Genomic DNA, 15,871 nt, shown 5'->3' with positions numbered 1-15,871 from the left:
AGGTGAAAATCGCGGGTTTCGAAGTTTCTCGACTAAGTTCTCGGCTTACACACCTATTATCCCTTCTTTTTCTATGGTTTATTATTACTTGTAGTACAACAAATAATTACAGCAAAATTGGTCATGATCGAAGGTGAGGAACCTTGTCTAGATTGCGCTCGAAGGGGTGAGGAACCTTAAGTAGAGAGCGCTCGAGGAGGTGAACATCGCGGAATACGAACTTTGTCGACTAAGTGCTCGGGTTACAAACCTATTATCCCTTATTTTGCGATGGTTTATTATTACTTGTAGTACAACAAATAATTACAGCAAGTTTGGTTAAAATCGAAGGTGAGGAACGTTAAGTAGAGGGCCCTCGAAGAGGTGAAAATCGCGGATTTTGAAACTTGTCGACTAATTGTTCGGGTTACAAAACTTTTATCACTATTTTTTAGACGGATTATAATTACTGGTAGTATAACAAATAATTACGTAAGTTTGGTCATGATCGAATGTGAGGAACCTTATCTAGAGAGCGCTCGAAGAGTTGAAATCGCGGAATACGAACTTTGTCGACTAAGTGCTCGGGTTAGAAAACTATTATCCCTTTTTTAAGACGGATTATTGTTACTGGTAGTATAACAAATAATTACTGCAAACTTGGTTAAAATCGAAGGTGACGAACCTTATCTAGAGGGCGCTCGAAGAGGTGAAAATCGCGGATTTCGAACTTTGTCGGCTAAGTGCTCGGGTTAGAAACCTATTACCCCATTTTAAGACGGATTATTGTTCCTGGTAGTATAGCAAATACTTAGAGCAAGTTTGGTTAAAATCGAAGGTGACGAACCTTATCTAGAGGGCGCTCGAATAGGTGAAAATCGCGGATTTCGAACTTTGTCGACTAAGTGCTCGCGTTAGAAACCTATTATCCCTTTTTTAAGACGGATTATTGTTACTGGTAGTATAGCAACTAATTACAGCAAGTGTGGTTAAAAGCGAAGGTGAGGAACCTTATCTAGAGGGCGCTCGAGGAGGTGAAAATCGCGGATTTCGAACTTTGTCGACTAAGTGCTCGGGTTAGAAACCTATTATCCCTTATTTACGACGGATTATTGTTACTGGTAGTATAGCACATAATTACAGCAAGTTTGGTTAAAATCGAAACTGAGGAACCTTATCTATAGGGCGCTCGAAGAGGTGAAAATCGCGGGTTTCGAAGTTTCTCGACTAAGTTCTCGGCTTACACACCTATTATCCCTTCTTTTTCTATGGTTTATTATTACTTGTAGTACAACAAATAATTACAGCAAAATTGGTCATGATCGAAGGTGAGGAACCTTGTCTAGATTGCGCTCGAAGGGGTGAGGAACCTTAAGTAGAGAGCGCTCGAGGAGGTGAAAATCGCGGAATACGAACTTTGTCGACTAAGTGCTCGGGTTACAAACCTATTATCCCTTATTTTGCGATGGTTTATCATTACTTGTAGTACAACAAATAATTACAGCAAGTTTGGTTAAAATCGAAGGTGAGGAACCTTAAGTAGAGGGCCCTCGAAGAGGTGAAAATCGCGGATTTTGAAACTTGTCGACTAATTGTTCGGGTTACAAAACTTTTATCACTATTTTTTAGACGGATTATAATTACTGGTAGTATAACAAATAATTACGTAAAGTTTGGTCATGATCGAATGTGAGGAACCTTATCTAGAGAGCGCTCGAAGAGTTGAAAATCGCGGAATACGAACTTTGTCGACTAAGTGCTCGGGTTAGAAAACTATTATCCCTTTTTTAAGACGGATTATTGTTACTGGTAGTATAACAAATAATTACTGCAAACTTGGTTAAAATCGAAGGTGACGAACCTTATCTAGAGGGCGCTCGAAGAGGTGAAAATCGCGGATTTCGAACTTTGTCGGCTAAGTGCTCGGGTTAGAAACCTATTACCCCATTTTAAGACGGATTATTGTTCCTGGTAGTATAGCAAATACTTAGAGCAAGTTTGGTTAAAATCGAAGGTGACGAACCTTATCTAGAGGGCGCTCGAATAGGTGAAAATCGCGGAATACGAACTTTGTCGACTAAGTGCTCGGGTTAGAAAACTATTATCCCTTTTTTAAGACGGATTATTGTTACTGGTAGTATAACAAATAATTACTGCAAACTTGGTTAAAATCGAAGGTGACGAACCTTATCTAGAGGGCGCTCGAAGAGGTGAAAATCGCGGATTTCGAACTTTGTCGGCTAAGTGCTCGGGTTAGAAACCTATTACCCCATTTTAAGACGGATTCCTGTTCCTGGTAGTATAGCAAATACTTAGAGCAAGTTTGGTTAAAATCGAAGGTGACGAACCTTATCTAGAGGGCGCTCGAATAGGTGAAAATCGCGGATTTAGAACTTTGTCGACTAAGTGCTCGGGTTAGAAACCTATTATCCCTTTTTTAAGACGGATTATTGTTACTGGTAGTATAGCAACTAATTACAGCAAGTGTGGTTAAAAGCGAAGGTGAGGAACCTTATCTAGAGGGCGCTCGAGGAGGTGAAAATCGCGGATTTCAAACTTTGTCGACTAAGTGCTCGGGTTAGAAACCTATTATCCCTTATTTAAGACGGATTATTGTTACTGGTAGTATAGCAACTAATTACAGCAAGTGTGGTTAAAAGCGAAGGTGAGGAACCTTATCTAGAGGGCGCTCGAGGAGGTGAAAATCGCGGATTTCGAACTTTGTCGACTAAGTGCTCGGGTTAGAAACCTATTATCCCTTATTTACGACGGATTATTGTTACTGGTAGTATAGCACATAATTACAGCAAGTTTGGTTAAAATCGAAACTGAGGAACCTTATCTATAGGGCGCTCGAAGAGGTGAAAATCGCGGGTTTCGAAGTTTCTCGACTAAGTTCTCGGCTTACACACCTATTATCCCTTCTTTTTCTATGGTTTATTATTACTTGTAGTACAACAAATAATTACAGCAAAATTGGTCATGATCGAAGGTGAGGAACCTTGTCTAGATTGCGCTCGAAGGGGTGAGGAACCTTAAGTAGAGAGCGCTCGAGGAGGTGAAAATCGCGGAATACGAACTTTGTCGACTAAGTGCTCGGGTTACAAACCTATTATCCCTTATTTTGCGATGGTTTATTATTACTTGTAGTACAACAAATAATTACAGCAAGTTTGGTTAAAATCGAAGGTGAGGAACCTTAAGTAGAGGGCCCTCGAAGAGGTGAAAATCGCGGATTTTGAAACTTGTCGACTAATTGTTCGGGTTACAAAACTTTTATCACTATTTTTTAGACGGATTATAATTACTGGTAGTATAACAAATAATTACGTAAAGTTTGGTCATGATCGAATGTGAGGAACCTTATCTAGAGAGCGCTCGAAGAGTTGAAAATCGCGGAATACGAACTTTGTCGACTAAGTGCTCGGGTTAGAAAACTATTATCCCTTTTTTAAGACGGATTATTGTTACTGGTAGTATAACAAATAATTACTGCAAACTTGGTTAAAATCGAAGGTGACGAACCTTATCTAGAGGGCGCTCGAAGAGGTGAAAATCGCGGATTTCGAACTTTGTCGGCTAAGTGCTCGGGTTAGAAACCTATTACCCCATTTTAAGACGGATTATTGTTCCTGGTAGTATAGCAAATACTTAGAGCAAGTTTGGTTAAAATCGAAGGTGACGAACCTTATCTAGAGGGCGCTCGAATAGGTGAAAATCGCGGATTTCGAACTTTGTCGACTAAGTGCTCGGGTTAGAAACCTATTATCCCTTTTTTAAGACGGATTATTGTTACTGGTAGTATAGCAACTAATTACAGCAAGTGTGGTTAAAAGCGAAGGTGAGGAACCTTATCTAGAGGGCGCTCGAGGAGGTGAAAATCGCGGATTTCGAACTTTGTCGAAGTGCTCGGGTTAGAAACCTATTATCCCTTATTTAAGACGGATTATTGTTACTGGTAGTATAGCACATAATTACAGCAAGTTTGGTTAAAATCGAAACTGAGGAACCTTATCTATAGGGCGCTCGAAGAGGTGAAAATCGCGGGTTTCGAAGTTTCTCGACTAAGTTCTCGGCTTACACACCTATTATCCCTTCTTTTTCTATGGTTTATTATTACTTGTAGTACAACAAATAATTACAGCAAAATTGGTCATGATCGAAGGTGAGGAACCTTGTCTAGATTGCGCTCGAAGGGGTGAGGAACCTTAAGTAGAGAGCGCTCGAGGAGGTGAAAATCGCGGAATACGAACTTTGTCGACTAAGTGCTCGGGTTAGAAAACTATTATCCCATTTTAAGACGGATTATTGTTACTGGTAGTATAGCACATAATTACAGCAAGTTTGGTTAAAATCGAAGGTGAGGAACCTTATCTATAGGGCGCTCGAAGAGGTGAAAATCGCGGGTTTCGAAGTTTCTCGACTAAGTGCTCGGGTTAGAAAACTATTATCCCTTTTTTATGACGGATTATTGTTACTGGTAGTATAGCAAATAATTACAGTAAGTTTGGTTAAAATCGAAGGCGAGGTACCTTATCTAGAGGGCGCTCGAAGAGGTGAAAATCGCGGTATTTGAACCTTTTCGACTCAGTGCTCGGGTTACATACCTATTATCCCTTATTTCGCGATGGTTTATTATTACTTGTAGTACAACAAATAATTACTGCACGCTTGGTTAAAATAGAAGGTGAGGAACCTTAAGTAGAGGGCGCTCGAAGAGTTGCTAATCGCGGAATACGAAATTTGTCGACAAAGTGCTCGGGTTAGAAATCTGTAATCCCATTTTAAGACAGATTATTGTTACTGGTAGTATAGCAACTAATTACAGCAAGTGTGGTTAAAAGCGAAGGTGAGGAACCTTATCTAGAGGGCGCTCGAGGAGGTGAAAATCGCGGAATACGAACTTTGTCGACTAAGTGCTCGGGTTAGAAACCTATTATCCCTTATTTAAGACGGATTATTGTTACTGGTAGTATAGCACATAATTACAGCAAGTTTGGTTAAAATCGAAAGTGAGGAACCTTATCTATAGGGCGCTCGAAGAGGTGAAAATCGCGGGTTTCGAAGTTTCTCGACTAAGTTCTCGGCTTACACACCTATTATCCCTTCTTTTTCTATGGTTTATTATTACTTGTAGTACAACAAATAATTACAGCAAAATTGGTCATGATCGAAGGTGAGGAACCTTGTCTAGATTGCGCTCGAAGGGGTGAGGAACCTTAAGTAGAGAGCGCTCGAGGAGGTGAAAATCGCGGAATACGAACTTTGTCGACTAAGTGCTCGGGTTACAAACCTATTATCCCTTATTTTGCGATGGTTTATTATTACTTGTAGTACAACAAATAATTACAGCAAGTTTGGTTAAAATCGAAGGTGAGGAACCTTATCTAGAGGGAGCTCGAAGAGGTGAAAATCGCGGTATTTGCACCTTTTCGACTTAGTGCTCGGGTTATAAGCCTATTATCCCTTATTTTGCGATGGTTTATTATTACTTGTAGTACAACAAATAATTACAGCAAGTTTGGTTAAAATCGAAGGTGAGGAACCTTAAGTAGAGGGCGCTCGAAGAGGTGATAATCGCGGAATACGAAATTTGTCGACTACGTGCTCGGGTTAGAAAACTATTATCCCTTTTTTAAGACGGATTATTGTTACTGGTAGTATAGCAAATAATTACAGTAAGTTTGGTTAAAATCGAAGGCGAGGAACCTTATCTAGAGGGCGCTCGAAGAGGTGAAAATCGCGGATTTCGAACTTTGTCGACTAAGTGCTCGGGTTAGAAACCTATTATCCCTTTTTTAAGACGGATTATTGTTACTGGTAGTGTAGCAAATAATTACAGGAAGTTTGGTTAAAATCGAAGGTGAGGAACCTTATCTAGAGGGCGCTCGAAGAGGTGAAAATCGCGGATTTTGAACCTTGTCGACTAAGCGCTCGGGTTACAAACCTATTATCCCTTATTTTGCGATGGTTTATTATTACTTGTAGTACAACAAATAATTACTGCAAACTTGGTTAAAATCGAAGGTGACGAACCTTATCTAGAGGGCGCTCGAATAGGTGAAAATGGCGGATTTCGAACCTTGTCGACTCAGTGCTCGGGTTACAAACCTATTATCCCTTATTTTGCGATGGTTTATTATTACTTGTAGTACAACAAATAATTACAGCAAAATTGGTCATGATCGAAGCTGAGGAACCATATCTAGAGGGCGATCGAAGAGGTGAAAATCGCGGATTTCGAACTTTGTCGGCTAAGCGCTCGGGTTACAAACCTATTATCCCTTATTTTGCGATGGTTTATTATTACTTGTAGTACAACAAATAATTACAGCAAGTTTGGTTAAAATCGAAGGTGAGGAACCTTAAGTAGAGGGCCCTCGAAGAGGTGAAAATCGCGGATTTTGAAACTTGTCGACTAAGTGTTCGGGTTACAAACCTTTTATCACTATTTTTTAGACGGATTATTGTTACTGGTAGTGTAACAAATAATTACGTAAAGTTTGGTCATGATCGAATGTGAGGAACCTTATCTAGAGGGCGCTCGAATAGGTGAAAATCGCGGATTTCGAACTTTGTCGACTAAGTGCTCGGGTTAGAAACCTATTATCCCATTTTAAGACGGATTATTGTTCCTGGTAGTATAGCAAATACTTAGAGCAAGTTTGGTTAAAATCGAAGGTGACGAACCTTATCTAGAGGGCGCTCGAAGAGGTGAAAATCGCGGATTTCGAACCTTGTCGACTAAGCGCTCGGGTTACAAACCTATTATCCCTTATTTTGCGATGGTTTATTATTACTTGTAGTACAACAAATAATTACAGCAAGTTTGGTTAAAATCGAAGGTGAGGAACCTTAAGTAGAGGGCCCTCGAAGAGGTGAAAATCGCGGATTTTGAAACTTGTCGACTAAGTGTTCGGGTTACAAACCTTTTATCACTATTTTTTAGACGGATTATTGTTACTGGTAGTGTAACAAATAATTACGTAAAGTTTGGTCATGATCGAATGTGAGGAACCTTATCTAGAGGGCGCTCGAATAGGTGAAAATCGCGGATTTCGAACTTTGTCGACTAAGTGCTCGGGTTAGAAACCTATTATCCCTTTTTTAAGACGGATTATTGTTACTGGTAGTATTGCAAATAATTACAGGAAGTTTGGTTAAAATCGAAGGTGTGGAACCTTATCTAGAGGGAGCTCGAAGATGTGAAAATCGCGGTATTTGCACCTTTTTGACTCAGTGCTCGGGTTACAAGCCTATTATCCCTTATTTTGCGATGGTTTATTATTACTTGTAGTACAACAAATAATTACAGCAAGTTTCGTCAAAATCGAAGGTGAGGAACCTTATCTAGAGGGCGCTCGAGGAGGTGAAAATCGCGGATTTCGAACTTTGTCGACTAAGTGCTCGGGTTAGAAACCTATTATCCCTTATTTACGACGGATTATTGTTACTGGTAGTATAGCACATAATTACAGCAAGTTTGGTTAAAATCGAAACTGAGGAACCTTATCTATAGGGCGCTCGAAGAGGTGAAAATCGCGGGTTTCGAAGTTTCTCGACTAAGTTCTCGGCTTACACACCTATTATCCCTTCTTTTTCTATGGTTTATTATTACTTGTAGTACAACAAATAATTACAGCAAAATTGGTCATGATCGAAGGTGAGGAACCTTGTCTAGATTGCGCTCGAAGGGGTGAGGAACCTTAAGTAGAGAGCGCTCGAGGAGGTGAAAATCGCGGAATACGAACTTTGTCGACTAAGTGCTCGGGTTAGAAAACTATTATCCCATTTTAAGACGGATTATTGTTACTGGTAGTATAGCACATAATTACAGCAAGTTTGGTTAAAATCGAAGGTGAGGAACCTTATCTATAGGGCGCTCGAAGAGGTGAAAATCGCGGGTTTCGAAGTTTCTCGACTAAGTTCTCGGCTTACACACCTATTATCCCTTCTTTTTCTATGGTTTATTATTACTTGTAGTACAACAAATAATTACAGCAAGTTTCGTCAAAATCGAAGGTGAGGAACCTTAAGTAGAGGGCGCTCGAAGAGGTGATAATCGCGGAATACGAAATTTGTCGACTAAGTGCTCGGGTTAGAAAACTATTATCCCTTTTTTATGACGGATTATTGTTACTGGTAGCATAGCAAATAATTACAGTAAGTTTGGTTAAAATCGAAACTGAGGAACCTTACCTATAGGGCGCTCGAAGAGGTGAAAATCGCGGGTTTCGAAGTTTCTCGACTAAGTTCTCGGCTTACACACCTATTATCCCTTCTTTTTCTATGGTTTATTATTACTTGTAGTACAACAAATAATTACAGCAAAATTGGTCATGATCGAATGTGAGGAACCTTGTCTAGATTGCGCTCGAAGGGGTGAGGAACCTTAAGTAGAGAGCGCTCGAGGAGGTGAAAATCGCGGAATACGAACTTTGTCGACTAAGTGCTCGGGTTAGAAAACTATTATCCCATTTTAAGACGGATTATTGTTACTGGTAGTATAGCACATAATTACAGCAAGTTTGGTTAAAATCGAAGGTGAGGAACCTTATCTATAGGGCGCTCGAAGAGGTGAAAATCGCGGGTTTCGAAGTTTCTCGACTAAGTTCTCGGCTTACACACCTATTATCCCTTCTTTTTCTATGGTTTATTATTACTTGTAGTACAACAAATAATTACTGCAAGCTTGGTTAAAATCGAAGGTGAGGAACCTTAAGTAGAGGGCGCTCGAAGAGTTGAAAATCGCGGAATACGAAATTTGTCGACAAAGTGCTCGGGTTAGAAATCTGTAATCCCATTTTAAGACAGATTATTGTTACTGGTAGTATAGCAACTAATTACAGCAAGTGTGGTTAAAAGCGAAGGTGAGGAACCTTATCTAGAGGGCGCTCGAAGAGGTGAAAATCGCGGGTTTCGAAGTTTCTCGACTAAGTTCTCGGCTTACACACCTATTATCCCTTCTTTTTCTATGGTTTATTATTACTTGTTGTACAACAAATAATTACAGCAAGTTTCGTCAAAATCGAAGGTGAGGAACCTTAAGTAGAGAGCGCTCGAGGAGGTGAAAATCGCGGAATACGAACTTTGTCGACTAAGTGCTCGGGTTAGAAAACTATTATCCCATTTTAAGACGGATTATTGTTACTGGTAGTATAGCACATAATTACAGCAAGTTTGGTTAAAATCGAAGGTGAGGAACCTTATCTATAGGGCGCTCGAAGAGGTGAAAATTGCGGGTTTCGAAGTTTCTCGACTAAGTTCTCGGCTTACACACCTATTATCCCTTCTTTTTCTATGGTTTATTATTACTTGTAGTACAACAAATAATTACAGCAAGTTTCGTCAAAATCGAAGGTGAGGAACCTTAAGTAGAGGGCGCTCGAAGAGGTGAAAATCGCGGATTTTGAAACTTGTCGACTAAGTGTTCGGGTTACAAACCTTTTATCACTATTTTTTAGACGGATTATTGTTACTGGTAGTATAACAAATAATTACGTAAAGTTTGGTCATGATCGAATGTGAGGAACCTTATCTAGAGGGCGCTCGAATAGGTGAAAATCGCGGATTTCGAACTTTGTCGACTAAGTGCTCGGGTTAGAAACCTATTATCCCTTTTTTAAGACGGATTATTGTTACTGGTAGTATAGCAAATAATTACAGGAAGTTTGGTTAAAATCGAAGGTGTGGAACCTTATCTAGAGGGAGCTCGAAGAGGTGAAAATCGCGGATTTTGAACCTTGTCGACTAAGTGCTCGGGTTAGAAAACAATTATCCCATTTTAAGACGGATTATTGTTACTGGTAGTATAACAAATAATTACTGCAAACTTGGTTAAAATCGAAGGTGACGAACCTTATCTAGAGGGCGCTCGAATAGGTGAAAATCGCGGATTTCGAACCTTGTCGACTCAGTGCTCGGGTTACAAACCTATTATCCCTTATTTTGCGATGGTTTATTATTACTTGTAGTACAACAAATAATTACAGCAAAATTGGTCATGATTGAAGCTGAGGAACCATATCTAGAGGGCGCTCGAAGAGGTGAAAATCGCGGATTTCGAACTTTGTCGGCTAAGTGCTCGGGTTAGAAACCTATTATCCCATTTTAAGACGGATTATTGTTCCTGGTAGTATAGCAAATACTTAGAGCAAGTTTGGTTAAAATCGAAGGTGACGAACCTTATCTAGAGGGCGCTCGAAGAGGTGAAAATCGCGGATTTTGAACCTTGTCGACTAAGTGTTCGGGTTACAAACCTTTTATCACTATTTTTTAGACGGATTATTGTTACTGGTAGTACAACAAATAATTACAGCAAGTTTCGTCAAAATCGAAGGTGAGGAACCTTAAGTAGAGGGCGCTCGAAGAGGTGATAATCGCGGAATACGAAATTTGTCGACTAAGTGCTCGGGTTAGAAAACTATTATCCCTTTTTTATGACGGATTATTGTTACTGGTAGTATAGCAAATAATTACAGTAAGTTTGGTTAAAATCGAAGGCGAGGTACCTTATCTAGAGGGCGCTCGAAGAGGTGAAAATCGCGGTATTTGAACCTTTTCGACTAAGTTCTCGGCTTACACACCTATTATCCCTTCTTTTTCTATGGTTTATTATTACTTGTAGTACAACAAATAATTACTGCAAGCTTGGTTAAAATCGAAGGTGAGGAACCTTAAGTAGAGGGCGCTCGAAGAGTTGAAAATCGCGGAATACGAAATTTGTCGACAAAGTGCTTGGGTTAGAAATCTGTAATCCCATTTTAAGACAGATTATTGTTACTGGTAGTATAGCAACTAATTACAGCAAGTGTGGTTAAAAGCGAAGGTGAGGAACCTTATCTAGAGGGCACTCGAGGAGGTGAAAATCGCGGAATACGAACTTTGTCGACTAAGTGCTCGGGTTAGAAACCTATTATCCCTTATTTAAGACGGATTATTGTTACTGGTAGTATAGCACATAATTACAGCAAGTTTGGTTAAAATCGAAAGTGAGGAACCTTATCTATAGGGCGCTCGAAGAGGTGAAAATCGCGGGTTTCGAAGTTTCTCGACTAAGTTCTCGGCTTACACACCTATTATCCCTTCTTTTTCTATGGTTTATTATTACTTGTAGTACAACAAATAATTACAGCAAAATTGGTCATGATCGAAGGTGAGGAACCTTGTCTAGATTGCGCTCGAAGGGGTGAGGAACCTTAAGTAGAGAGCGCTCGAGGAGGTGAAAATCGCGGAATACGAACTTTGTCGACTAAGTGCTCGGGTTACAAACCTATTATCCCTTATTTTGCGATGGTTTATTATTACTTGTAGTACAACAAATAATTACAGCAAGTTTGGTTAAAATCGAAGGTGAGGAACCTTAAGTAGAGGGCCCTCGAAGAGGTGAAAATCGCGGATTTTGAAACTTGTCGACTAATTGTTCGGGTTACAAAACTTTTATCACTATTTTTTATACGGATTATAATTACTGGTAGTATAACAAATAATTACTGCAAACTTGGTTAAAATCGAAGGTGACGAACCTTATCTAGAGGGCGCTCGAAGAGGTGAAAATCGCGGATTTCGAACTTTGTCGGCTAAGTGCTCGGGTTAGAAACCTATTACCCCATTTTAAGACGGATTATTGTTCCTGGTAGTATAGCAAATACTTAGAGCAAGTTTGGTTAAAATCGAAGGTGACGAACCTTATCTAGAGGGCGCTCGAATAGGTGAAAATCGCGGATTTCGAACTTTGTCGACTAAGTGCTCGGGTTAGAAACCTATTATCCCTTTTTTAAGACGGATTATTGTTACTGGTAGTATAGCAACTAATTACAGCAAGTGTGGTTAAAAGCGAAGGTGAGGAACCTTATCTAGAGGGCGCTCGAGGAGGTGAAAATCGCGGATTTCGAACTTTGTCGACTAAGTGCTCGGGTTAGAAACCTATTATCCCTTATTTAAGACGGATTATTGTTACTGGTAGTATAGCACATAATTACAGCAAGTTTGGTTAAAATCGAAACTGAGGAACCTTATCTATAGGGCGCTCGAAGAGGTGAAAATCGCGGGTTTCGAAGTTTCTCGACTAAGTTCTCGGCTTACACACCTATTATCCCTTCTTTTTCTATGGTTTATTATTACTTGTAGTACAACAAATAATTACAGCAAGTTTCGTCAAAATCGAAGGTGAGGAACCTTAAGTAGAGGGCGCTCGAAGAGGTGAAAATCGCGGATTTTGAAACTTGTCGACTAAGTGTTCGGGTTACAAACCTTTTATCACTATTTTTTAGACGGATTATTGTTACTGGTAGTATAACAAATAATTACGTAAAGTTTGGTCATGATCGAATGTGAGGAACCTTATCTAGAGGGCGCTCGAATAGGTGAAAATCGCGGATTTCGAACTTTGTCGACTAAGTGCTCGGGTTAGAAACCTATTATCCCTTTTTTAAGACGGATTATTGTTACTGGTAGTATAGCAAATAATTACAGGAAGTTTGGTTAAAATCGAAGGTGTGGAACCTTATCTAGAGGGAGCTCGAAGAGGTGAAAATCGCGGATTTTGAACCTTGTCGACTAAGTGCTCGGGTTAGAAAACAATTATCCCATTTTAAGACGGATTATTGTTACTGGTAGTATAACAAATAATTACTGCAAACTTGGTTAAAATCGAAGGTGACGAACCTTATCTAGAGGGCGCTCGAATAGGTGAAAATCGCGGATTTCGAACCTTGTCGACTCAGTGCTCGGGTTACAAACCTATTATCCCTTATTTTGCGATGGTTTATTATTACTTGTAGTACAACAAATAATTACAGCAAAATTGGTCATGATTGAAGCTGAGGAACCATATCTAGAGGGCGCTCGAAGAGGTGAAAATCGCGGATTTCGAACTTTGTCGGCTAAGTGCTCGGGTTAGAAATCTATTATCCCATTTTAAGACGGATTATTGTTCCTGGTAGTATAGCAAATACTTAGAGCAAGTTTGGTTAAAATCGAAGGTGACGAACCTTATCTAGAGGGCGCTCGAAGAGGTGAAAATCGCGGATTTTGAACCTTGTCGACTAAGCGCTCGGGTTACAAACCTATTATCCCTTATTTTGCGATGGTTTATTATTACTTGTAGTACAACAAATAATTACAGCAAGTTTGGTTAAAATCGAAGGTGAGGAACCTTAAGTAGAGGGCCCTCGAAGAGGTGAAAATCGCGGATTTTGAAACTTGTCGACTAAGTGTCCGGATTTTGAACCTTGTCGACTAAGCGCTCGGGTTACAAACCTATTATCCCTTATTTTGCGATGGTTTATTATTACTTGTAGTACAACAAATAATTACAGCAAGTTTGGTTAAAATCGAAGGTGAGGAACCTTAAGTAGAGGGCCCTCGAAGAGGTGAAAATCGCGGATTTTGAAACTTGTCGACTAAGTGTTCGGGTTACAAACCTTTTATCACTATTTTTTAGACGGATTATTGTTACTGGTAGTATAACAAATAATTACGTAAAGTTTGGTCATGATCGAATGTGAGGAACCTTATCTAGAGGGCGCTCGAATAGGTGAAAATCGCGGATTTCGAACTTTGTCGACTAAGTGCTCGGGTTAGAAACCTATTATCCCTTTTTTAAGACGGATTATTGTTACTGGTAGTATAGCAAATAATTACAGGAAGTTTGGTTAAAATCGAAGGTGTGGAACCTTATCTAGAGGGAGCTCGAAGATGTGAAAATCGCGGTATTTGCACCTTTTTGACTCAGTGCTCGGGTTACAAGCCTATTATCCCTTATTTTGCGATGGTTTATTATTACTTGTAGTACAACAAATAATTACAGCAAAATTGGTCATGATCGAAGGTGAGGAACCTTGTCTAGATTGCGCTCGAATGGGTGAGGAACCTTAAGTAGAGAGCGCTCGAGGAGGTGAAAATCGCGGAATACGAACTTTGTCGACTAAGTGCTCGGGTTAGAAAACTATTATCCCATTTTAAGAGGGATTATTGTTACTGGTAGTATAGCACATAATTACAGCAAGTTTGGTTAAAATCGAAGGTGAGGAACCTTATCTATAGGGCGCTCGAAGAGGTGAAAATCGCGGGTTTCGAAGTTGCTCGACTAAGTTCTCGGCTTACACACCTATTATCCCTTCTTTTTCTATGGTTTATTATTACTTGTTGTACAACAAATAATTACAGCAAGTTTCGTCAAAATCGAAGGTGAGGAACCTTAAGTAGAGAGCGCTCGAGGAGGTGAAAATCGCGGAATACGAACTTTGTCGACTAAGTGCTCGGGTTAGAAAACTATTATCCCATTTTAAGACGGATTATTGTTACTGGTAGTATAGCACATAATTACAGCAAGTTTGGTTAAAATCGAAGGTGAGGAACCTTATCTATAGGGCGCTCGAAGAGGTGAAAATTGCGGGTTTCGAAGTTTCTCGACTAAGTTCTCGGCTTACACACCTATTATCCCTTCTTTTTCTATGGTTTATTATTACTTGTAGTACAACAAATAATTACAGCAAGTTTCGTCAAAATCGAAGGTGAGGAACCTTAAGTAGAGGGCGCTCGAAGAGGTGAAAATCGCGGATTTTGAAACTTGTCGACTAAGTGTTCGGGTTACAAACCTTTTATCACTATTTTTTAGACGGATTATTGTTACTGGTAGTATAACAAATAATTACGTAAAGTTTGGTCATGATCGAATGTGAGGAACCTTATCTAGAGGGCGCTCGAATAGGTGAAAATCGCGGATTTCGAACTTTGTCGACTAAGTGCTCGGGTTAGAAACCTATTATCCCTTTTTTAAGACGGATTATTGTTACTGGTAGTATAGCAAATAATTACAGGAAGTTTGGTTAAAATCGAAGGTGTGGAACCTTATCTAGAGGGAGCTCGAAGAGGTGAAAATCGCGGATTTTGAACCTTGTCGACTAAGTGCTCGGGTTAGAAAACAATTATCCCATTTTAAGACGGATTATTGTTACTGGTAGTATAACAAATAATTACTGCAAACTTGGTTAAAATCGAAGGTGACGAACCTTATCTAGAGGGCGCTCGAATAGGTGAAAATCGCGGATTTCGAACCTTGTCGACTCAGTGCTCGGGTTACAAACCTATTATCCCTTATTTTGCGATGGTTTATTATTACTTGTAGTACAACAAATAATTACAGCAAAATTGGTCATGATTGAAGCTGAGGAACCATATCTAGAGGGCGCTCGAAGAGGTGAAAATCGCGGATTTCGAACTTTGTCGGCTAAGTGCTCGGGTTAGAAACCTATTATCCCATTTTAAGACGGATTATTGTTCCTGGTAGTATAGCAAATACTTAGAGCAAGTTTGGTTAAAATCGAAGGTGACGAACCTTATCTAGAGGGCGCTCGAAGAGGTGAAAATCGCGGATTTTGAACCTTGTCGACTAAGTGTTCGGGTTACAAACCTTTTATCACTATTTTTTAGACGGATTATTGTTACTGGTAGTACAACAAATAATTACAGCAAGTTTCGTCAAAATCGAAGGTGAGGAACCTTAAGTAGAGGGCGCTCGAAGAGGTGATAATCGCGGAATACGAAATTTGTCGACTAAGTGCTCGGGTTAGAAAACTATTATCCCTTTTTTATGACGGATTATTGTTACTGGTAGTATAGCAAATAATTACAGTAAGTTTGGTTAAAATCGAAGGCGAGGTACCTTATCTAGAGGGCGCTCGAAGAGGTGAAAATCGCGGTATTTGAACCTTTTCGACTAAGTTCTCGGCTTACACACCTATTATCCCTTCTTTTTCTATGGTTTATTATTACTTGTAGTACAACAAATAATTACTGCAAGCTTGGTTAAAATCGAAGGTGAGGAACCTTAAGTAGAGGGCGCTCGAAGAGTTGAAAATCGCGGAATACGAAATTTGTCGACAAAGTG

Source organism: Nasonia vitripennis, assembly GCF_009193385.2.
Source record: "Nasonia vitripennis strain AsymCx chromosome 4 unlocalized genomic scaffold, Nvit_psr_1.1 chr4_random0007, whole genome shotgun sequence".
Lineage (NCBI taxonomy): Eukaryota > Metazoa > Arthropoda > Insecta > Hymenoptera > Pteromalidae > Nasonia > Nasonia vitripennis.
Note: the sequence above shows the minus strand (reverse complement) of the source record.